Below are 24,535 nucleotides of genomic sequence, written 5' to 3'. Positions count from 1 at the left end.
GCGACGACGACGGCGAGCCGTTTACGAGGTCACGTCAATGATTCCAGCGTATCTCGACATGCAAATTTTGTTTCTGCTATTGCACGAGAATGTACACTGTTCTTCTGGCAATGAAGTCGCACGTTCTGTTCGCTCACTTGTAGCTTGTTTGTACGTGCGTCAGTAGAACTTCTTTGGTCTCCTGGTAATTAGAGCACACCAGTTATGCGGGACCCTATTGAAAAAATATGTATGAGAATTTCACGAGAACTTCTGTACACTATTATTGCTCCGTAGACTCGACGACGTCGTACATCGCATGTGTACGAGTGGACATCGTCAATGAACGAGATCGTTCTCGTGTGGGTATATTAAACGAGATTATTCTCGCATAGCTGTGCTTGACGAGATAGTTCTCGCACGGCGATGCGAAACGATATCGTTCTCGTTTGTGTATGCTACATGAAAATGTTCTCATTCAGCTATGCAAAATGACACCATTCTTGTTTAGCTGCATTCTACAAGTGTTCGCATTTGTGTTGAATGAGTTCTTTTGTTCATGCAATATTTTTGGTGAAGTTCCACACAGTAACACATTCTGCCAACATTGCAGCGATTAATTTCGATCACGTGAGTCGGCCGATGTGCCAGCTCAGAGACAAAGAGGACACTTTTTAGGGCCCACAATTAACACAAACCATCTTTATTTTGTATTCCGAAGCATCGTGGCCAGGTGCTTGTTCAGGTCCTTCAGCCTCCTTGCCTCCGTATCCACAGTGTTCGGCGTTTTTGAAACAGTGCTCGTATGCATCTGCACAAAAATGTAAACAAAGCAGCCGGCCCTGTTAGATTACAACAAGCCATTGGAACTGACATGCACAATAGGTAGCTCCACTGCATAACTGATTTGGCTGGTTCTTGCATGATATTGTGTGTAAAGCGTGAACATCTCACAGAGAAACAGGAAAAAGAGAACACGGAGGCTCATGAGTTTTCTACCTACGTAAATTGATATTTCAAGATTAACCACAGCAGTTGAAAGCAAGTGCTCGTCCTCGCATTGTCTTGTTCTCGTCTCTGTTAAATGTTCGTGTTTCACAAAGAATAGAAATGGCTGCAGAATTGCAATACAAGACCACTGAAATAGTCTAATACTTTTCCACAAGTATTTTACATTAAATGAACAAGTATAACCAGCACAATGCGTTGGCGAGCTAGTTGGTGCGAATCCATGAATACTTTGTTTAGCGCGAAACGACACACACAAGAAAGACGACAGGACAAGGCGCTACTCTGAACTGACAGCATTTTATTGCGTCACTCCTTTATAGACCGCTCAAACCAAAGGAACATGCGCAGTGAGCACCATGCGGTGGAGCCACCAACAACATCCGATCCAAAGAGCGCACTCATGCGACAGAATCCAAAAAACCAAATTCAGCGCTGTACAAAGTTAAGGAAAGCACACTACTGCACGCGACTCCAATGACTTAATGAAAAAAGCTTCCGATAACTCTCGGGCGGTGGTGTCACGGCTCTTTTTCAAGATCGTGGTATCAGAAAACATGGGTTTGCATTTGGACGTTTTACAATGCTGAGCCAAATGGGAACCTTTGCCTGTTGCTATTGATCATATATGGCTTATGTTCTCTAAGGCGCTCGTTAACACAGCGGCCTGACTGCCCTACATACACTTTGCCACATGACAAGGGAATCTTATATAAACGACACCGACGCTGCATTCTACAAACTTCACATAGCTCTTTTCACAATCAGGTTTTTTACTTATTTTAGAAATACGGCAGCACAACATTGACAGTTTCTGAGGAGCGGAAAACACTACCGGAATTTGGTATTTAGTGGCGACATTCTTTAGATTGTGAGCCACTCTGTGGCAATACGGCACAACTTCAGGCCTCTTCTTTTGTGTGATGCAGTTACTTTTGTGCCGCTTCCCTTTCAGTTTCTGAAGCAATACTTCCGAGACTGATGTTACCACCACACTTGGGTAACCAGCAGTCTGCAGCCTATTTAACTGTGCAATGAAACTCATGTTCGCAGAGTGATGACAAGATTGCATTAAGGAAGATTCTAAACACATCAAAGCAATGGCGCGTCTCACAGTCTTTGAGTGCGCAGACGCATAAGGTAAAAGTTCCTTACGTGCGCGTGGCGAGTACATCCGACAGGCGTGGCCTGTTTGTAAGGATAGCTGCAAATCTAAAAACTGGAGTTTACCGTCCCTAGATAGCTCATGTGTGAAAGTTAAACCTTTGCCATTGTCATTGAAAAGTGTTAAAATATCAGCTACCGTCACGGAGCATTCGTTGTTGGTCTGTTTTATCACAACAAGAAAATCGTCAACATATCTAAAAATTTGAACCGAGTCATTGTTTAAGGCACTCTTAAGAGTGCGGTCGACAAAAGATAAAAAAATATTACAAAGAGCAGGCGCCACACATGAACACACACCATTTTTCTGGATAAAAAGGTTATTTTCGAACAGGATAAAAGTTGCACTTAAATAAAATTCAAGAAGGGACATGAAACCTTCTGAAGACAACCCGGTGGCATTGCAAAAATCTACCTCGCCACTTTCTTCGATGCACGTCATCACACTGCGAAATAGCTCATCATGCGGTATTGAATAGTAAAGATCTTCGACATCAACAGAAAAAATGTCGGCTACTGAATGGTTGTCTTCCAGAAAGGAAACAACATCGAAAGAATCCTTTATGCCATAAGGATCATCAATAGTTAAATGCTTCAACTGTTTTTGCAAAAAGCGGCTAACCAAAACCTGCCAATAGTTGTTTTCACTGACTATTGTACGGAAAGGCACATCCGGTTTATGTGTTCTTGCAGTGAAAAAAAAACATCTAAAGCAAGTACCTTACATTGTTTACCATCTTTCACAATCTTGGTGAGGCCTATATTTTCCAACAAAGAAATGGCTTTGCGTTTTACCTTCTGAGCTTTCTCATTTGCCAGAATGAAGTGTTTGTTGACAGCCTCAATGGCTTTTTTGTTGAAGACAGCAGACGGAGCTATCACAAACCCGCCCTCTTTGTCACTCAGTAACAGCCGCAGTTCATTGTCTCTAAAGAAAGATACTGTCCTTTTGATCACAGCTGTCGAAGGTGGCGCGCTCCCAGTGGCGGTCCTACGAAGGTTGTCCACCCTATCGAGGAGGCACCGCTCCTGGTCCTCTAGTTCTGCTTTCCTTGCGATGCGCCTGTTCAAAGCCAGTAGCTCATGTGCAGGAATTCTTGGTTCCGTGCTGTACTTCGGCCCATTCTTTAGCAATGCAGCAACTTCGTCAGGAAGCCTGACGTCACCGAGTACCTGGAAACCAGTGGTGACCGGTTGCGTTTTTTCCTTTCTGCACGGTAGTCTGGACCGGAGGAGTAGCAGCAGCTGTGTCCACCAGAATTCTGTAGTCCAAGTTGATAGAAGTCTGTAGAAACGAAACTTCTTCTAGGCCACAATAGGTGCATCGCGCGAGTAGCACACAGCTCTCAACCAGTCGTACAGAAGGCGTACCTGCCCCCAAATTTCAGAACGAAGAATCCGACACATTCGCCGCACGTGACCGACGGAAGGCCTGACGTTCCCGAAGAGACTCGCCACATCTTGAGGAACATGTCCATTCTTCATGCAGAACGTAAGCATCCTTGCACGGCACACAGCAAAAGCTATGTGACTGACCAGAACAGCAGGATCAGGAGACAAATATCAGTGGGCCCTGATATTTGTGTGTCTGTGTCATAGGCCTCACCAAGATTGTGAAAGATGTAAAACAATGTAAGCTACTTGCTTTAGAGGTTTTTTCACTGCAAAAACGCACAAACCGGATGTGCCTTTCCGTACAATAGTCAGTGAAAACAACTGTTGGCAGGTTTTGGTTAGCCGCTTTTTGCAAAAACAGTTTAATCATTTAACTATTGACGATCCTTATGGCATAACGGATTCTTTCGATGTTGTTTCCTTTCTGGAAGACAACCATTCATTAGCCAACATTTTTTCTGTTGACGTCGAAGATCTTTACGATTCTATACCGCATGATGAGCTATTTCGCAGTGTGATGATGTGCATCGAAGAAAGTGGCGAGGTAGATTTTTGCAATGCCACCGGGTTATCTTCGGAAAGCTTCATGTCCCTTCTTGAATTTTATTGAAGTGCAACTTTTATCCTGTTCGAAAATAACCTTTTTATCCAGAAAAATGGTGTGTGTATTGGTTCATGTGTGGCGCCTGCTCTTTGTAATATTTTTTTATCTTTTGTCGACCGCGCTCTTAAGAGTGCCTTAAACAATGACTCGGTTCAAATTGTTAGATATGTTGACGATTTTCTTGTTGTGATAAAACAGACTAACAACGAATGCTCCGTGACGGTAGCTGATATTTTAACACTTTTCAATGACAATGGCAAAGGTTTAACTTTCACACATGAGCTATCTAGGGACGGTAAACTCCAGTTTTTAGATTTGCAGCTATCCTTACAAACAGGCCACGCCTGTCAGATGTACTCGCCACGCGCACGTAAGGAACTTTTACCTTACGCGTCTGCGCACTCAAAGACTGTGAAACGCGCCATTGCTTTGATGTGTTTAGAATCTTCCTTTATGCAATCTTGTCATCACTCTGCGAACATGAGTTTCATTGCACAGTTAAATAGGCTGCAGGCTGCTGGTTACCCAAGTGTGGTGGTGACGTCAGTCTCGGAGGTATTGCTTCAGAAACTGAAAGGGAAGCGGCACAAATTAACTGCATCACACAAAAGAAGAGGCCTGAAGTTGTGCCGTATTGCCACAGAGTGGCTCACAATCTAAAGAATGTCGCCACTAAATACCAAATTCCGGTAGTGTTTTCCGCTCCTCAGAAACTGTCAATGTCGTGCAGCCGTATTTCTAAAACAAGTAAAAAACCTGATTGTGAAAAGAACCACGTGAAGTTTGTAGAATGCAACGTCAGTGTCGTTTATAAGATTCCCTTGTCATGTGGCAAAGTGTATGTAGGGCAGCCAGGCCGCTGTGTTAACGAGCGCCTTAGAGAACATGAGCGATCCATACCAACAGGCACAGGTTCCCATTTGGCTCAGCATTGTAAAACATGCAAATGCAAACCCATGTTTCGTGATACCACGATTTTGAAAAAGAGCCGTGACACCACCGCCCGAGAGTTATCGGAAGCATTTTTCATTAAGTCACTGGAGTCACAGTGCATTAGTGTGCCTTCCTTAACCTAGTAAAGCACTGAATTTGGTTTTTTGGATTCTGTCACATGAGTGCGCTCTTTGGATCGGATGTTGGTGGTGGCTTCACCGCATTGTGCTCACTGCGCATGTTCCTCTGGTTTGAGCGGTCTATAAAGGAGTGACGCAATAAAATGATGTCAGTTGAGAGTAGCGCCTTGTCCTGTCGTCTTGTGTGTGTCGTTTTGCGCTAAACAAAGTATTCATGAAGCATAACCAGCTCATGCAAGTGAATACACAGATTTCACAGCTTTTTGCTACCGCACTGCGGAATATGCAGATGGAAAACACTGCATAGATGCCAGTGCAGAATTGTTTATAGGAAAGCTTAATGCACCTTTAATACCACTATAGAAACTAAATGACAGTTTTTGTTAGCATGTTAGAGCACTCAATATGACCAGCTTCTATTACATAACATTTCAGCTGCTGTCTGGCCCTGCTCCCGATACTGCACTGGTCAAACATAGGTGCAACCACACTCTTCAATGGCTTTTTGTATTATTGCGTCAGCTTTTTAAGGCTAATTTTAGCCCCCCCCCCCCCAGTTATCTGGGAGCCGTTGCATCACAGTGACGACAGCTGAGACAAGGATCTGTTTGTACGACAAGGTTAATCTTCCTCTTTTGCTTACTTAAACCTCCCCTCACTTTACTAATTATGTGGCACAGCAACACAATTGTTATATGCCGCCTCTTTAAAAATGCCTAATTTATTGTACAGGCAGAAATAGCTTCGCTAACCGCAGCACTACTCAATATTCATTAAAAAGAATATCTTACTCCTGAAGCAGTGCAACAACTACAGCTACCAAACTGGTTGTTTGCTGGTGAAAAATATTAATAAGCTTACCGGCTAATGTAAAAACTACAATATTTTTATCGTCATATCAGCATTCATAGTAGCCATGCCATGTGTCGCATTCGCAGTTGTGCAAGCAACATGCGTTGCCGATTTATCTGTTAGCATTGCCCTTTCGCTTCTCGCTTGATATTGCTGGGCAAGCAGTCAAACTGGATAGTTAGACACTGCCTGTCACCTCCTTACCTTCCTTATGAATTGTGCATTAAATGAGGATTTTTTCTTGGTGAAACAGTTCTAGTTTGAGGCCTAAACAAGCTCCAAGGGAGTTTGCATTTAAGGAGTGTAACCATCCTCTGAAAACATGTACATGAGGAACACTGCAGAAAGAGCACTTCAAAAAAAGAACACGAGTGTATTTATCCCCAAGGCCAAACCTTGTGTCTTCTTAAATATTTATCAAGTCAAACTCAAAATTGGTACTGAGGTGCAAGGTGTCCACAACATATTACCTTGTGAAAGCACAGTGGTGCCTGGATGTTGTGGGACCAGCTCGGACGTGGTGATCAGCACTGATCAGCAACACTGCAGTCTCCTTACAGCTTTTCTGCAGGCCCAGCCACACCTGCAATAAAACAAGTGAGCTTGGTGCCACAAAGTACTGTATTTACTCGCATAATGATCGCATTTTCTTGTAAAAAAAAATGGTCACAAATTCAGGTGTGTGATCATTATGCCGGTTAAATTTCCCGCAAAAAGAATTTTTTTCATCCCGCGTTTGCTGCGGGATGGCAATAGGTCAAGAAATAAGTGGCTGCCACTGTATGTAGTGCGGGACACCGAAACAAAAGTGGCGGCCAGCATAGCAAGCTGAAAACACCAAATGCGCCGAACGCGATTTTTTTTTCTCTCGAGTACATTACTTGCATTGAAAGTTTCTTCCATATCAGTAATGAATAATATCGTTAATATCGGTAAGTTTGTGGCAATAACGTCGCCATGTCCACTATGAGGGGGCAGAAACAGATGGGCACGCTTAGCTGCCAGTGACATAGAAAGACACGGCGGGCATGCTGCAGAAACTGCGGCATTTGTCTTCACTACTATCCTAATACAGCACGTTTGTGCTAAGGGTGGGCAAATATCTTAGCTGTGTTACAAGTGTCGGCGTATGGATAGGGTACACTTCTAACGTATCAGTGTAAATGTGGCTGCTATTGTTGCCGCTCGTGATTTGTTGCGTGCCCACGAGTGCAGATGAGAAGAATCGAAAGGCATCTTTTTTGTTGCTGTTGACCACAACCATTACAAAGCCTACACATAATAAAGGCAATTTTGGTTGTAGCTTTTTTGTCATGGAAGTGCGGAAAGTAATGAAAGGAATGAAAACGAGCATCTGCTTAAAAATGTTTGGTGCGTGCAGACCACTTGGTTTATCTTGAAGAGTTGTTCGCGTAGCATTCGACAGATGGTAAGCGCGATCATTAATACCTAGACTTGGCACATGACATATCGCTGCAGCAAGTTAGGGGTGCAATCATTACACAGGAAATAAAAAAAATCGAATTTGGATGACAAAATTCAGGGCTGCGATCATTACGTGAGTGCGATCATTATGAGAGTAAATACGGTAAATATAGAAAGTGACACTGTGAACAAAGCAATACTTATTAGGTATGAAATGCTGATATTCGCCCGTAGAAAGCTTTAAGTAACAAAGCCTGCAAGATAAGAAAAATGCAATGTATGGGCCATCTGTACAAGAACATTAATCAAAGGTCCCTTCATTTTTTAGTCCCTTCTCCTCCTCATGCATAGATGGCAGTCAGGTTAAGTAAACTGGACCAGATTGCCACATAGTGTAAGCAAAGGTGGTCACTTTGTGGGCCAATTATGATGCAATAGCACAACATGCATCCCTACAGTTGTTTTAATGTGTTCCGTAATGCTAGCCACCTTGTAGGCCCTACAGTGCCAAAGCATCCATAACTTTAACAGCGTTACCCAGTAGGGATAACCAATAAGTGTTCACAGCAGCACAACTCAGCATATCTATCAGGAGGCTTTCGTTACACTTTTACAATTCTCCTCTTATGGCTTCATCCCAATTTTTGTCAATACAAGCTTGAAGCCTCTGCACAATCTGAATGCACCAGGGCACTATAAAAAATACCACATCTTCCTACCCAATTCCATGTTTAATATAAGACTGGAAAGTTCACTATCATGTGCAGAACAAGCCAAATTGTTCTGGAATCAAGTAATCTTCCACTACCTGTGAAAAAAAAGCATGCAAGAAAGAGTACGTCGAGCACAGGGGTGTTGATGGATATTAAATACCACTGTCGTGCAGTAGACACCATGTCAACAAAACAGGCCAATGTATAAATGACTGGATCTGCAACCATGTCAACTGAATGCTCAGGTCATTTGGTGGTGCAAAGCTCACTTGCATTATTTTGTTTGAAAACTATGCAACTGTGGCAATGTGTTACGAGCATAGGGCTGGCAAGATTTGTGAGCCTTTCCTTACATGTGTTACAGAGAATCTGCGAGTTGGCTCGCCCTCCAGTGGATTATCAGATAGCAAGACTGCTTATTTATCATTGTAAAACAAGTGTCATAGTAGCCATGCTTCTTTTCGCAGTTGTGTGAGCAACATACATTGTCGATTTATCTGTTCTTGCCCTTTCACCTCTCACTTTATATTGCTCTGCAAGCAGTAAAATTGGATGGCTGTTAGACTGTTATGTCCTGTCACCTCCTCACCTTTCTTATGAATTGTGCATTAAATAAGGCTTTTTTCTTGGTGAAAGAGTGCTACTTTAAGGCATAAACAAGTTCCATGGCAGTTTGCATTTAAGCATCCTCTGAAAACATGTACATGAGGAACACTGCAAGAAGAACGCTTAAAAAAAAGAACACGAGTGTATTTATCACCAAGGCCAACCCTTGTGTCTTAGCATATTTCTCAAAACTGATACTGAGGTGCAAGGTGTCTATATCATATTACCTTGTCAATGAAGCAAAGCACAGTGGTGCCTGGATGTTGTGGGACCAGCTCGGACGTGGAGATCAGCACTGATCAGCAACACAGTAGTCTGCTTACTCTTTCTGCAGGCCCAGCCACACTTGCATTAAAACAAGTGAGCTTAGTCTCACAAAAGTATAATATAAAAAGTGACACTGTGAACTAAGTAATTCTTATTAGGTATAAATAGGAATGAAATGATATTCGCCCATAGAAAGCTTTGAGTTAACAAAGCATGCGAGATAAGAAAAGTGCAATGTATGAGCCATCTGTGCAAAAACATAAATCGAAGGTCCCTTTTTTCGCTTCTCTCCTCGTTTTCGTGCATAGATGGCAGACAGGTTAAGTAAACTGGACCAGACTGCCACGTAGCGTAAGCAAAGGTGGTCACTTCTTCGGGGAGCAGCCTGTAGGCTGCTTCTTGAAAGAGTATTAGAAAATGCTAATAATGCATATATGCATTATTCACAAGAGGCCTTGTTTCTCTAAGAATGTCACAGCCAATCACATATGTCAAACTGACCATTTTAAAATGCATGAAAAGTACAGCATAGCTTTGAGGGTACCCCAAACTACTGAAATTCACATCAGCCAAGTTCAGCAGACAACACCATAATCAAGCCTCTAGAAGTTGTGCATATTATTGCAAGTTGACAGAATAATGAGGAAGAGAAGGTGAGGGAGATGGTGCCACTATAGCATAGTTCAAACTCTATCCCACATCATGTGCAGAAGGGCAAAGAATGCGCAGCTTTCAGTTATACTCTCACCTGTGACAACTGCACCAGGTTTACTGACATGCGTAACAAGCAGTATGTGATACCACGTTATTGCATCCTGCAACTGATGTGACATCAGAGATCAGCTTCAAGCTTGACGCTAAGCTATACTAGGGACACATAATGAACTGGCTACATTAAAATCTAAAGCAAAAGTGTTGAACATTGTTTGCCAGCCTGTGCACTTCATATTTTACAAAAATTCTAGACAGAAATCCTGTGTTGGAAAGACAGCACGCACTTTCCTAAAGCTTTCTCTCAGCATCCACACTTTTCTATGCATACATTATTAACCATTATTTACCTTGACACACTGTACACAAGCAGCACACTTGGAAAAGCAGAAACTAACATGTTTTTAGATCAGTGAGTTTTTCTCAGTGCTTTTGTTGCTGCAAACTTAGCCTGCTTCTGGAACGTATCTTAATGAACTTACCTAAAGCAAGTGTCCCTTTGCTAATTTTATTAGGGATTTTTCATTGCTAGCAATTAAGAAAGCAAAGCGCCAGGACTATTTTTTACGTGCATTTTCGCAATCCTATGCCACCCCATTTCTCAGCAGCTTTAGAACATCTTCACTAATAAAACTTCGTTCTCATTACTTAATGGAACATTAGTAAAATTGTAGAATAGCAAGAATTTATAAATTGCATGAGAGACTCAGAAAAGTTGACAGGTGCCAAATACACGAACAGACCCTAGAACACATAAATGGCTGTGACCGTTTAGTACGTACCTTGTCAAAGCAGGCAGATCAGATGCTTTGTCGTGCTGTTCAAGCTGCATAGTGCCGCAGCCTATGTGGTGCAGAGATGCCTCCGTCTCAGGAAATTGTGACATCCCTAAACAATAAATGTTCAGTTTATTGTAATCACTGCTGAAACTGCAAACTTGTGATTTGACAACATCGCGTCAAATTGGGGAAAGCTCTCGTACAGCCAGCTACATGAAGCTGCATCCGCTTAGAGAAATTAAATATTTCATTCTTACATCACAGGCGGTTATTCAACGTGTCAAAGGCACGAAAACAAACAACACTAAACACAAGAAATACAGGTTGCATTGGCGACAACCTATAAGCATCAAAGTTTGCATCCAAGCTAAAATCTTCTCACGAGTCAGATCATTTGGATGCCGTCGCGCGTTAACGTTAGCTGTGAAAACATCTGCGCAACACATCAACGTACTTCTAGAATTGTCTATACGATTTCTTGCTGAGAAATTACGTATAGAAGCAGTGACATTTCCTGCTTGAATTTTTTTGCCCGTTCAGACGAAGCGATGACCCGGCGCTAGCATACTTCATAACAAAAAGAAAATAAACAATAGATGAAGCACTTAGAACATTAACCTCGGGGTAATTTTCGTGAAACTTTTTGCTAAATGTGCACTCCGATATCGAACGAACATTAGGAAATCACTGTTATTGTTCTTGTAGCTGTACTAATCATCTTCTGCTGCGCATGACAAGGTACAGTGCTCACGGAATGAAACGCGACACGGAGCATTTAGTAAAGCCCTGCAAACGTGCAAAGTACGCGAGAGAACCATGTCATGTCGCAAGGAATTTGGTGACCAAAGGTGACGAGGACTCCGATGTACGTGTACGCACCAAAATTACGTCGATGTGACACGAACTACAGCCGGTGAAAACGAATATATGCGCATTACTAAGCCCTAAATTGACGCGTTTCATTCCGTGAGCACTGTACACTACATGAACCATAAGAATGCGCAAGGCGCCCGACTTACCGTCTGAGGCGAGCGCTCCTTCGTGTCCGTTCACGCCGCATCGACTGCACCAACAGTCCGTCCAGCGTAGTGTTGAATTGCGGTGAACTACAGCACGCGATAGCACAACTATCAACACATTCTTCCGTGCACTGTGACCCGATGCGGGAGCGGCGAGACAAAGAAGCGCGAATTGACCGCACTACGATAATCAACAACGGCGCACCGCAAGAAACATACAGCGAGCTAATAGCGTTGCACAGGCCCCAGGGCTTAGTGATCGTTAATTCACACAAAAAAAGGAGCACATGTTCTCTAAGCACCGCGTAAATATGATCAAACGATCAGCACCACATCGGCCGCCCGCCGCAACAACGCCTATAGAGCGATGGCCTATAGTCCTCTTTAAGTACCCCAATTCCTCGGCTATGCGCACCATGCAGCCCGCTGCCGTTCCCGCCACCGCAGCACTGCCATCGACCTCCGCGCCAAGCATCCGAGCGTCGTCTGCTATAGCCTGGCACAGTTATGGTTGTTAGTCGCGGCACTCGGCATTTACATGGTGCTCGCTGAATAAAGCAGCCGTTATATCTTTCTGTTGTTGTTTAAGCTGAAGTATAATATTCTACAGACACCATACCTGAGAGTGCACGTCCGAAGAAAGTGAGATGGAAAAAAAGGTGGGCCTACAAACCAAAGTGCACACGCAATGTTAACGCTTGGTGACCCACACGTCGCCGGTACTGGCGTCTCCATGAGCGCAAAACTTGGACCGGACGCAAAAGACCTCGACCGCCAGCCACGTGCCCGAGGACAGTTTCAAGGCACACGCAATGAGAAAATAAAATCGGCTACAGCACAAGAAGCGCAAACACCCGCAAGTAACGTGCACATGTCAGCAGAGCAGCGCCGCTCACTTGGTGCAGAGCTCGACCGCAGCGCCCTCACAGTCCCCGGAACAAGTCGCGCCCTGCTCGAAAGGAAGACTCGCGCAACTGAGAAACTACTTCGGTCCGAAATGAAGGGAAATGACGTCGTTTGTTTACTTCGCCGTCTGTGGTTCCGGTAACTGTGATCGCATGAGTAGCGTGGGTAGTAGAGGCGTATTATTTCCATGTCTTTGCGTGTTTTAGGCGGCCTTTTTCAACAACTTTGCTGACATTGCTTTCAACAGTGAGGACAGCCTGTGGAGCAGCCCTATCAACCGGACAGGGCCGTAAAATCTGTTTGAAGTTCGCAGCACATCGTCGTTTGGTTTGTGAATGTTAGAAGGTGTTCGTTTCTCAGCGGCGTAATCGACGACGGATTTGGCGTCGAGTGGTGTGCGCTTTGTTCCGGCTTGTGCGCCGTTCTACGGATGTGTACTGTTAATGAGTGGTGCTGTTTGTGCATCGGGAAATGGTGCCACGCCGGTGGGATTTGCTTTTTTGTAAAAACATCCGTGCCGTCTTTGTCGAGTGCTTCCGGAAACTGCTCGCCTTTTGTGCGTGCGTGTGTGTGTGTATGTGTGTATGTGTGCGCGCGCGCGCGCGCTTCTGATATGCGTGGAACGCGTAGGAACGTCCGTACAGTCTTTCGCGAGTGCTTTCGGAAACTGCTCGCATTCTGTCTGTGTGCGCACGCGTGTGACATTCGTCGTTATTGCGATTTGCAAAGGTGTTTTTCATTTGGTGACTGCGTCTGCGAATGCCAGGATGTGATACACGTTCGTCATTTAGAGACGCTGCTTCAATGTAGGGTCACTTACATTTTGGTTGCTTGAAGGTCAGCTTTCAACGCATGGCAAGGCATTGCAGTGCGCTTAACCATCATTGGCACACGAACTGCTTTGTTATTTCTCCTTTAATTTCAAATTCAGTTTTGTGTAGTATGTAGGGAGATAATGGTCACCAAGATGCGACGCTCATCTCGTTTTTTGCCACTGCTGTGCACATATGAGGATTTTTTACTAGGTCAAGCCCTCTCAGCAAGTTGTGAAACACTTAGTGCAAATAATTTTTCACAGCAGTAACTGTGATCATTACCACAATTGATCACATGACATTTTTAGGGATTGTTATTTAATTACAATATTTTTAATTTATTTGTGACAAAGTGCGATGGATTTTGACTGCTATTTTGGCTATCTGTTCACCAACCTATTTATACTGTCTTGTGGTTCTGCTTTTTATTTTTATATGTGGGCATGCATGGCCAATCGCACGCTTGCCTTCTACAATTGGACATAAACAGGCACTAACATGCTCTTAGCAGATTTGTATTTGACAGTATTGTGATTGACGCACTTGGCTATTTGGAAAATATGCAGGTTCAAGTTCGCCCTTATACTACCTCTGACTGATATATCTGATGCAAGCAATATTATTAGGATGTGACAAAGTGCATACATAATTTATTACTGATCAAACTGCTTGCAATAAACTTTGCCAACTCGTCCTTGTTTGAAGCATCTACAAAGTGCTATAATCACATTGCCAGATTATTTTATTGCGTGCACAAACAAACATGTAACATTTTATTATGAAACTTTTATGGTACCTGACTCCTATATTGCAATAAAATCTTAGGCAGATCTACTCTCTGTACTAGGGATTCAAACTCTGCTGATAGCTTTTGACAATATCATTGTGCTATCCAGTGCTTACTGGCTGGTCGAGGAATGCGTCATGCAAAGGCAGTAGTATCGCCATAAGTGTTCATCCGAGAATATGTCCCCAAGTGAAAATCATTGCATCAAAAGTACCGACACCAGCTTTGATGGGGATGAAATTCCAGAAGTTGAGCTCTGAACGTCTTATTTGCTCTGTAGTTTATGCTGGTATATATGTGTCATAATGATTCAATGTGATCATACAGCACATTGATCACACTCTTGCATTTACTACGAACAGCTCATAAATCTGACTGTCATTAATGAGCTTTTGTATGCACTACGACTTAAGTGCACACACTTTTTATACAATTCAGTCATCTTCAAAGATCAAGTTGCTCATACGACTACAGTGCGTACACATCACATGCCACCTCACACACGTCATACATAATCTCGTCAGGTCTACACAACTCATCGCACACATGTCACTCAAGCTCTATGCATTCATATCGCACATCGCATAAATCTCGTGCACTTCGTAAATGTCTGCGTAGCACATCACACAGATCTCGCCCGTTTTCTCTGCGAGTTCGTTTAATATGCATTTCATATCGTTCTTTTCTCGTCAAATCTGTGCGACATGCATCCATCTCGTTCTATTTCTCGTCAAATCTGTGCGACATGCATACATCTCGTTCTATTTCTCACACAAATTTTTCAATAGGGGAGCCAAGGCATTGAGGCATGCCGCATAGCTTACAGGGCAAACACGGCGCGAACCAGCGTACGCTACCGGCTAAAAACGGCCATATCGGATTTCGCTCTAAAAACACTTCCGGTTATATGGATGGATCAATGAATGTTATGAGCGTCCCCTTCGGAGCGGGGCGGTGGGTTGCGCCACCAAGATCTTACTATGATACTGCTTAATGTCCCACCCCACCCAAATTTTCTGATGCCCTATTTCGAACTGTGCTTTTGTATGTTTCCGTTTCTTTTTCTCGTTTCCCTACTTTTCTTCCATCAATACTCTAATCACCTCTTACTAATCCCTATTGCGGACATGTTTCCTTTTCCACAGCTCTCGCTGAACTCAAGTGCTTCAAGGAGGCCAGTGTCGCCTAAGTCGACCATGGGGTAGACGTCTTCACATTCTATGAAAACATGCTCCATAGTCTCCCTAGCTTTACCGCAGCAAGCACATGCTTCTTCTTCCGTCTTATATCTCGCTTTATAGGTGCGTATTCTAAGGCATCCCGATCTCGCTTCGGAATGCAATCAGCTTCCCTTTGAGTTATCATAAATTGTTTCTTTCCTGATTTCGTTTTTTCCTCTTAGGTAGTTACTCAAGGCAGGTTTTTTTGCCATTGCCGCCACCCATGAGATTATTTCAGCCTCTCTGACTTTCCACTTGACCTTCTTCGTTGCTGTGTTGCCCGCCCTACATGCCGCATACTTGCTGGTAAGCTTCCTAGTTCTTTTCCTCCACTGTGAACCAATGTTTTTCCTGTACAGATACTTGAACACTCTCCCAGCCCATTTACTTTCTTCCATATTCCTCAACCGTTCTTCATACTCAATTTTTCTGCGAGCTTCCCTCACTTCAAAAGTAGTCGAGCCCGTATCACCCTGCAGAGCTTCATTTCCAGTCTTCCCGTGAGCGCCCAATGCGAGGCCACCCACTGAACTTTTGTTCCCGTCGAGTCCTGATTGTACCCCTGATTTCTAGCAAACAACCGCATTTGTAAAAAGTAAACCATTGAACCATTACACCTTTCCACGTACCTCGGAGGACCTCGTACCTATTGTATCGGCATAGCGCTCTGTGCTTCATTATGGCTGTATTTCTCTTCCCTTCACTGTTATTGTTTTTTTCCTGTGTTTCCATATATCTATTGCCTTCGTTTATCCATATACCAAGATATTTATATTCCTTTACCCGAGGTATTTCCTGGCCCTGTAATCCTCACCATGTACATCATAAGCAGCAGCAGGGATAAAGGGCACCCTGCCTCAGTCGCTTATTGATGTGAACTTTCTCCTCATCCCTTCCCATTCAACGGCAATGATATTTTCTAGGTAAATGTATCTCAAAAGATGTAGACAATCGTCACCTAAGCCTTCCCCTTCCAGAATATCCCTCAACATGTTGCTGTCGACGTTGTCGTAGGCTCCTGTAATGTCTAAAAAGGCCACATATAACGGTGTGCTTTCAACTTTTGATATTTCAATAGACTGATTAAGAACAAATAAGTTATCATCCAAACGCCTACATATTGTGAAGCCATTCTGAAGTTCTCCCTAAATGCCAGTATTCTCTGCCCATGCTTGAAGCTTTAATTTGATTTCCTGCATTGCTACGCTGTATATTACCGATGTAATGGTCAACGGTCCATACGAGTGAATTCTATCTTTATCCTCCTTACCTTTATAAATTAAACTCATTCTACTGTGTAGCCAACTGGCTGGTATTCGTCTACCTTTTAACGTTTTTTTCACTGCTTTCACCAGAGCTTCCTTACTTTTTGGTCCTACTTCATTAATCAGCCAAACGGGAACCTCGGCTGACCCCGTAGCTGCGCGCTTCCAGTTGAAATTCGTCAGCACCAGCTCCTTTACCACTTGGTTCTCTTTCATCCTCTTTTTGTCTTCAAATACAAACTCGTCATTGCCTTGGAAAGATTCGACTGTTACTTTCCGGATGTAATTTATTGCCGCTTCTCCTTCCAGTCTGTTTTTACCTTCGTCTAGGATATGTTGTATTGTTGCTGACTTTCTGTCTGATAGTTTTATGTGGTTCCAAAATATTCTAGGTGCGGCCTTCTTTTTCTCACGTATTTCTGACCAACCAACGTTCACTTTCACCTTTATTTTCCTTGCACCAGTATTTACACCATAGACATTTTCTCCTGGTATATTTGCCATTTACTGCTTACTTCGCCCTGCGAGAACTGCCCATTCTTTACCTGCCTGTGCTCTCAAGATGCTTTCTGTCGTTTGGCGATCGCTTCTCGTTTATCACGGTTCCAGCAGCTTTTCGGTTTCTTTCTTTCCAACGAACATATTGTTTCTCTTTCCGTATTTCTGTCGTTATTACACTTAGAAGCTCGCCATATTGCCACTCTTGGACATTTGACAAGTTCTTACTCGACTCTAGTAACAATATTTGCTATTTGTTCAGCATTCTAATTCGGACTGGTCATCTTGCTCTCCTTGCTCTGTTTCGCAACTACCTGTCCCATTTGCAAAAGGATGCGCTTACGGCCACTCCATATGCTGCTATGCCCTTCCTCGTCAATGACCATTTCTCTCAACTTATCATGAATTGCTTCTGTCATCAGACAGCAATCAATGGTCGGTTGCCGGTTTCCCACTTCCCACGTGCTCTGCCCTTCACACTTACGCCCTGTGGTAACGATAACGAAGTTATGTTGCTCACAAAGGTCTAGCATTGATTTCCCGTTGTTGTCGGTATGGCCATGTAAATCCTGTATTTGGGGTATTCATGTCGCCTAATAAGACAATTGGAGCACCATTCCCGACACCCTTAATATTGTCACGTGGTGGTGACGTTGAATAACACAGTAGCCATACAGTGAACGACAAAACTAACTTTTACTGAGCGAACCTGTGCCCACCAAATAGGCTACACTTATAGCACAACGATAGCGGCGAACACGCTCGGCGATCGTCGAAAATCTGATCAGTGGGTCAAGCGCGTCGGCTTTTAGAGATCAGTCGTGGAATGTTCCGGATTAACCGATGGGACCCGCGTGCCTTCCACAAAGTTCTACACAATTCGCGTCGCGCATAGATGCAATCAGATTACACAAGTTGCGGTGAAAGACAGTGGTGGGAACCATCGATAACATTCCAGAAACTTCTTTTACATGCAAGCGCGTCCTGCGCGGCACGATAACATTTGTTAGGCGGCCAAACGTGGTCGCCCGATAAAGGTAAGTATACGTGTCATAACGTCACTCTTAAAAAGCATCGACCCGATGCTGCAAACAAACGAAAGTAATAAATATGCACTCGTAGCAAAGCAAACAACAAAAATAATAATAATAATATATGGGGTTTTACGTGCGAAAACCACTTTCTGATTATGAGGCACGCCGTAGCAGAGGACTTCGGAAATTTAGACCACCTGGAGTTCTTTAACGTGCACCTAAATCTAAGTACACGGGTGTTTTCGCATTTCGCCCCCATCGAAATGCGGCCGCCGTGGCCAAGATTCGATCCCGCGACCTCGTGCTCAGGAGCCTAACACCATAGCCACTGAGCAACCACGGCGGGTAGCAAAAAAAGAAAAAATAAGGGAAGTTCGTTAGCGTCCATAAAACGGTTTAAGACGCACCACGTGGACCACTTCAGGTCGTGCGCGGCGCAGCTGTGAATACGAAATGCCGTCTGGCACGACCTCATAGTCCAGTGCGCGAATACGTCGGATGGCCTTGTAGGGTCCGAAATAGCGTCGCAGTAGTTTCTCACTCAGTCCTCGTCGGCGTATCGAGGTCCATACCCAAACACGGTCGCCGGGCTGCTACTCGACGAAGCATCGTCGGAGGTTGTAGTGTCGGCTGTCGGTCCTCTGCTGGCTCTTCATTCGCAGGCGGGCGAGCTGTCGGGCTTCATCGGAGCGCTGGAGATAGGTAGCGACGTCAACGTTCTCCTCGTCAGTGACGTGCGGCAGCAGGGCGTCGAGCGTCGTCGTTGGTTTCCTGCCGTAGACCAGCTTGAAGGCCGTGATCTGTGTTGTTTCTTGCACCGCCGTGTTGTAAGCGAATGTTACGTACGGCAGGACGGCATCCCAGGTCTTGTGTTCGACGTCGACCTACATAGCTAGCATGTCGGCGAGGGTCTTATTCAGCCGCTCCGTAAGACCATTCTGCGGGTGGTAGGCCGTTGTCTTCCTGTGCCTTGTCTGACTGTAGTTCAGAATGGCTTTTGTGAGCTCCGCTGTAAAAGCCGTTCCTCTGTCGGTGATGAGGACTTCTGGGGCGCCATGTCGCAGCAGGATGTTTTCGACAAAGAATTTCACCACTTTGGCTGCGCTACCTTTCGGCAGTGCTTTAGTTTCAGCGAAGCGGGTGAGGTAGTTCGTCGCAACGACGATCCACATATTTCCGGTTGTTGACGTCGGAAAGGGTCCCAGCAAGTCCATCCCGATCTGCTGGAATGGTCGGCAAGGAAGCTCGATTGGCTGTAGTAATCCGGCTGGCCTTGTCGGCGGTGTCTTACGTCGCTGACAGTCTCGGCATGTTCTGACATAACGGGCGACGTCGGCGGTCAGGTGCGGCCAATAATACTTTTCTTGTATCCTCGATAGTGTCCGGGAAAATCCGAAGTGTCCAGCAGTCCGATCGTCATGCAGGGCGTGCAATACTTCTGGACGAAGACCTGACGGGACAACAACAAGGTAGTTGGCGCGGACTGGTGAGAAGTTCTTCATGAGCAGATTGTTTTGAAGCGTGAAGGAAGATAATCCGCACTTAAATGCCCTGGGGACAACGTCGGTGTGCGCTTCCAAATATTCGACGAGGCCGTTTAGCTCCGCGTCTGCCCGCTGCTGTGCAGCGAAGTCTTCCGCGCTTAGCACTCCAAGGAAGGCGTCGGCGTTCTTGTCGTCTTGCGGCGGCGGGTCAATGGGGGCGCGTGATAGGCAATCGGCATCGGAGTGTTTTCGTCCGGACTTGTAGGTGACATTGATGTCGTATTCTTGTAGTCTGAGGCTCCACCGTGCTAGTCGTTGTTGGAACCTCACCGATGGCACCGGCTGTTGGAATCTCAATGCTGCCACCAGCTGTTGGAACCTCACCGATGGCACCGGCTGTTGGAACCTCAGTGCTGACACCCGTTATTGCAATCGGACCGCTGGCGCCCGTTGTTGCAAATGGGTCGCAAGCCCCAAGGGTAGCGTTGGCCTGGAGGCCTGGGGCTCACTGGAAGCATCTGAAGGTCCCGGCAAAGCGTGAGTCGACTGCTGACAGAACAACTTGTTTATTCTAGCATCGCAAAAGAGCGGCCGGTCAGATCGACCGAAGTGGACAGACGGGAGAGCACTTTACTCAACAGAAGAAATCGGAGCCTCTCTCTTGGCGTCCAGGAGCAGCTGCTTTTATACTCTTGGCGTCGCGGGCAAGAAGGAAGGTCACGAGATGACACCACGTGACAGTGAGGCACGGACGGACTGAGAGACATGTAGAGACAAGGAGGTGACGCATCAGCCGGGCCGGCGCCGGTCAGACCTCCTCGCTTCCCACTGGGGGAGCTCCTCTCCCCGGCTGCCGCGCTTTGACAAGCGTGGGCACAGACACACACACGCACACACAAAGACACGTGGCACTGAACATGCCGGGACGCGCTCGGCGGGGATGCGTCGCGGCCGCTCCGAACGGGCCAAAATGTCCGCCGCTTTGAACGAAGCTCCGGCGTACGTTGCATCCGCGCCGGCTTTACCGCGCGTCGTAGGCGAAACGTAACAGATCGCCCCGCCGGGGGAGGGAGATCCCGATGGTCAGGGGACTGCATCCGCTGTCCGGAGGGATGTCGCTCGATGATGCTCATAACCGAAGTCGGTCGTCCCTCGGCGTTTCTTGAGCGCAGCGCACCGAGAAGGCCTCGTTCTCACGTTCAGGTTCACACAGAACACTGCAAAGTGACTTAAGGAGAGTTGCCATTTTTGTTCTCTTTCCCAGCAAGCGTTAGAACTGCGCCGAAACTCAGCCGCTCAGTCAGCAAGCACGGCACAACCCTCACTAAGACATGCCAGGCTCTTTCCCCTTTTATACTACTGCCTAGTTCCTTACAGTAGTCTATAGCAGCACTCAGAACGCGTCCACAAATCGGAAAAGTGCACTAGAAAGCACATCATCACTTTGAAACACAACACAAAAGCAATATGTTTAAAATCCTGCCTCAGGAAGAAAAACATCAATAACAAACAATTTTGAGGCTGATTCCCACGTTAGGGGCTTCGACTTAAGCCATCGGCGTTACCGTTGAGACTCCCCTTTTTGTAACGCACCTCAAAGGAATGTTATTGCAAAGCGAGGCTCCAGCGCAGGAGGCGGCCATTTGTGAAAGAGATGGTCTGCAGCCATTGGAGAGGGCAGTGATCCGTTTCGAAGCATGCGAAGCGGAGATCGCAGCGAGCGACCGTACACTTGCTCAGCTGGCGAAAACCCTGTAGCCACATGCGGCGCGGTCCTCAATGCAAACATCACCCCAGGCAGAAAAAACTCCCAGTCAGTTTGTTGTTCAAACCACAATGCTCTCAACACGCGCTTCACGACGGAGTGGAGCTTCTCTACGGAATTCGACTGGGGTTGGTACACTGAGCTGTGTAACAGCTTTACCCCGCACCTTTCGAGAAAGGCTGTCGTCAAAGCGCTAGTAAACAATGTGCCCTGATCTGATTGGATTTCCGCAGGAAAACTAACTCGCGCAAATATGGACAGTAGTGCATTGACTATCTCAACTGAGCTGAGTTCTTTAAGCGGCACTGCTTCAGGGAACTTTGTCGCTGGGCACATCACAGTCAAAATGTGTCTGTACCCCGTGGCTCTTACCGGCAGAGGTCCCACTGTATCAATAACGAGCCGTCTAAAAGGCTCCGTAATGATAGGTACCAACTTCAACGGCGGCCTCTATTTGTCCCCTGGTTTGCCCACCCGCTGACAGGTGTCGCATGTCTTCATAAAGTGGTCTGCGTCCCGAAAACACCCTGGCCAATAGAACTCTTGCAAGAGACGGTCCTTAGTTTTCTTAACTCCTAGGTGTCCGGACCACGAACCCCCATGCGACAAGCGCAAAAGATCCTGACGATAGCACTGAAGCACGATCAGCTGATCGAACTCCACTCCCCTGCGGTCTAGATACTTCCGGTACAGGACCCCACCTCTTTCCACAAAGCGAGCATTCTTCTTGGCGATACCTTCCTTGACAATGCAGCGTATGTTTTCTAGGCTGCCATCCTTCTTTTGCTCGGCTATCAAAGCCGACCGGCTGACTTTTAGCAACCTATTAAGTCCGTCTGACGTAGGCGCGATGAGCAAATCTGCAGATAGCTCTTCTAATTTTCCCGCATCGGGAATTTCCTCTCCAGTATCTGGTGCCTTTAACGCTACAGGCTCAATTTTATTCAGTTCGGGCGTGCTCTGAATATCAGCTTGCTGCGCCTCTGACCCTTTCTCATCGTTCGACAACATCGGCCCCGCAACTACTGCCTTTGCAGCGAGCTCCCGAACCTTCGATCTGGTTAAGGCCTGAACGCTAGCCTCACCAAACAAAAGCCCCTTCTCGCGCAGGAGGTGATCGGACCTGTTCGAAAATAGGTACGGGTACTGGGGGGGCAGCATAGATGACACTGCCGCCTCCGTCTCAAGTGCTCCGAAAGGACCTTCAATAAGCACTTTTGCTACGGGCAGACACACGCTATGAGCTTCCACGGCTTGTTTGATCCATGCGCACTCGCCCGTGAACATATCGGGTTCTACGTAAGAGGGGTGAACTACATCCATCGTAGCCGCGGAATCGCGAAGCACTCGGCACTCTTTCCCGTTCACAAGGAGGTCTCGCATGTAAGGCTCGAGAAGCTTCATGTTCTCGTCAGTGCTGCATAATGACAAAAACACGACTTTTGTTTTTGTTTCCGGACACTGCGCCGAAAAGTGACCCGGCTTCTGGCACGTATACCACACGCGCGCTTGCCTCGCCTCTAACCGCTTTCTGCGTTCGGCTTCGGCTGCCGCCGTCTCCTCACGTTCGGTCGGACTGCTTTCACTCGCGTCCGCACTACGTGTGTCCCCCTTTGCTCTTATGGGCGTGAACTTCGGCCTCTCAAACTTGGAGCCAAATTCACCCTTTTGACCGTCCTTAGCTCCGCGAGCCCGACGCGTCACAAACTCTTCGGCTAGCTCAGCGGCTCTAGCCACCGTACTAACGTCTGGCCTATCCAAGACCCAGTACCGCACGTTCTCAGGTAACCGACTATAAAACTGTTCTAGCCCGAAACACTGCAGAACTTTCTCGTGGTCACCAAACGCTTTCTCTTCTTTGAGCCACTCCTGCATGTTTGACATTAGCCTGTAGGCAAACTCTGTATATGACTCACTTTTACCCTTCTCATTTTCTCGAAACTTCCGACGGAACGCCTCCGCTGACTGCCTGTACTTGTTTAGCAGACTCGATTTCACTTAGTCGAAATCCTCTGCCTCCTCTCTCTCCAAGCGAGCGACTACGTCGGCCGCCTCGCCGGGTAACAAAGTGAGCAAGCGCTGTGGCCACGTTTCCCGAGAGAACCCCTGCTTCTCGCACGTTCGCTCAAAGTTAACCAGGAACAAACCAATGTCCTCTCCAAGCTTAAACGGCCGCATCAAGTCAGTCATTTTGAACAATACTCGTTCTCCTGCACCGTGTGCCTGACTTCCATTACGAGCGCGTTCCATCTCTACCTCGAGACGCTTCATTTCCAAAGCGTGTTGACGGTCACGCCCTTCTTTTTTCTCTTGTTCCTCTCGCTCTTTTTCTTTCTCTTGTTGCTCTCGTTCTATTTGTTCTTTACGTTCACGCTCATCTTTCTCTTGTTGCTCTCGTTCTATCTGTTGTTTACGTTCACGCTCATCTTTCTCTTTCTGTTCTCTAAGTTCGCGCTCCTGTCTTTTTGCCGTCTCCCTCTCCTCAATGGTCTCAAGGCATTCCGACAGCTCGTCATCCTCAGCTTCCAACTCAAGAATAGCCCTTAGCAGTTCTGGTTTTCTGAGTTTGTCTGAGACATCCAAACCCAACTCTCTTGCAAGCTCCAACAATTTCGGTTTGCGCAAGGACTTCAAATCCATGGCTGCTCTGAATGCTGCTTTCTCTACTGCCTACTATTGTCTTGCCGCAAACTAACCCGGCAGCAACGACAACCACAATTACCAGCTCTGTTTCTGACACTAACAAAAGCCTGGCAAAACTCAGAAGAAAGTCCCGCACTCACCAAACCTCGCAGACAAGAATTCAGCGCAGTCGTTCCGCTGCAGGCAACCAGTCATCACACAGGGCTCGTGACACGGCTCCCGGATGGTCGTTGTGCTGCTCAGCAGACAGTCAACCGCATATCTTCGCCGCTGGCCTCCGTTGTCGCGATCTCACCGCTGGCAACCAGCTGTTGGAACCTCACCGATGGCACCGGCTGTTGGAATCTCAGCGCTGCCACCAGCTGTTGAACCTCAGTGCTGACACCCGTTATTGCAATCGGACCGCTGGCGCCCGTTGTTGCAAATGGGTCGCAAGCCCCAAGGGTAGCGTCGGCCTGGAGGCCTGGGGCACACTGGAAGCATCTGAAGGTCCCGGCAAAGCATGAGTCGACTGCTAACAGAA

General features: G+C 46.2%; 1 protein-coding gene and 1 long non-coding RNA gene across 3 annotated transcripts in view; one reads left to right on the top strand and one right to left on the bottom strand.

The window, feature by feature from the left end:
* LOC135907198 (phospholipid-transporting ATPase ABCA3-like) overlaps positions 1–24,535 on the top strand; it is a 354,979-nt gene that overhangs the window by 81,818 nt on the left and 248,626 nt on the right. The gene's annotated exons all lie outside the window — the stretch shown is intronic.
* On the bottom strand, positions 667–13,986 carry LOC139049601 (uncharacterized). Its single transcript, XR_011508414.1, has 5 exons — positions 11,596–13,986; positions 10,580–10,685; positions 9,047–9,164; positions 6,546–6,658; positions 667–790 (listed from the first exon to the last, which is right to left on the bottom strand). It is a non-coding gene; the product is annotated as an uncharacterized lncRNA (long non-coding RNA).

Source organism: Dermacentor albipictus, chromosome 9 (genome assembly GCF_038994185.2).
Source record: "Dermacentor albipictus isolate Rhodes 1998 colony chromosome 9, USDA_Dalb.pri_finalv2, whole genome shotgun sequence".
Lineage (NCBI taxonomy): Eukaryota > Metazoa > Arthropoda > Arachnida > Ixodida > Ixodidae > Dermacentor > Dermacentor albipictus.
This window is presented reverse-complemented; position numbering and strand designations above follow the sequence as displayed.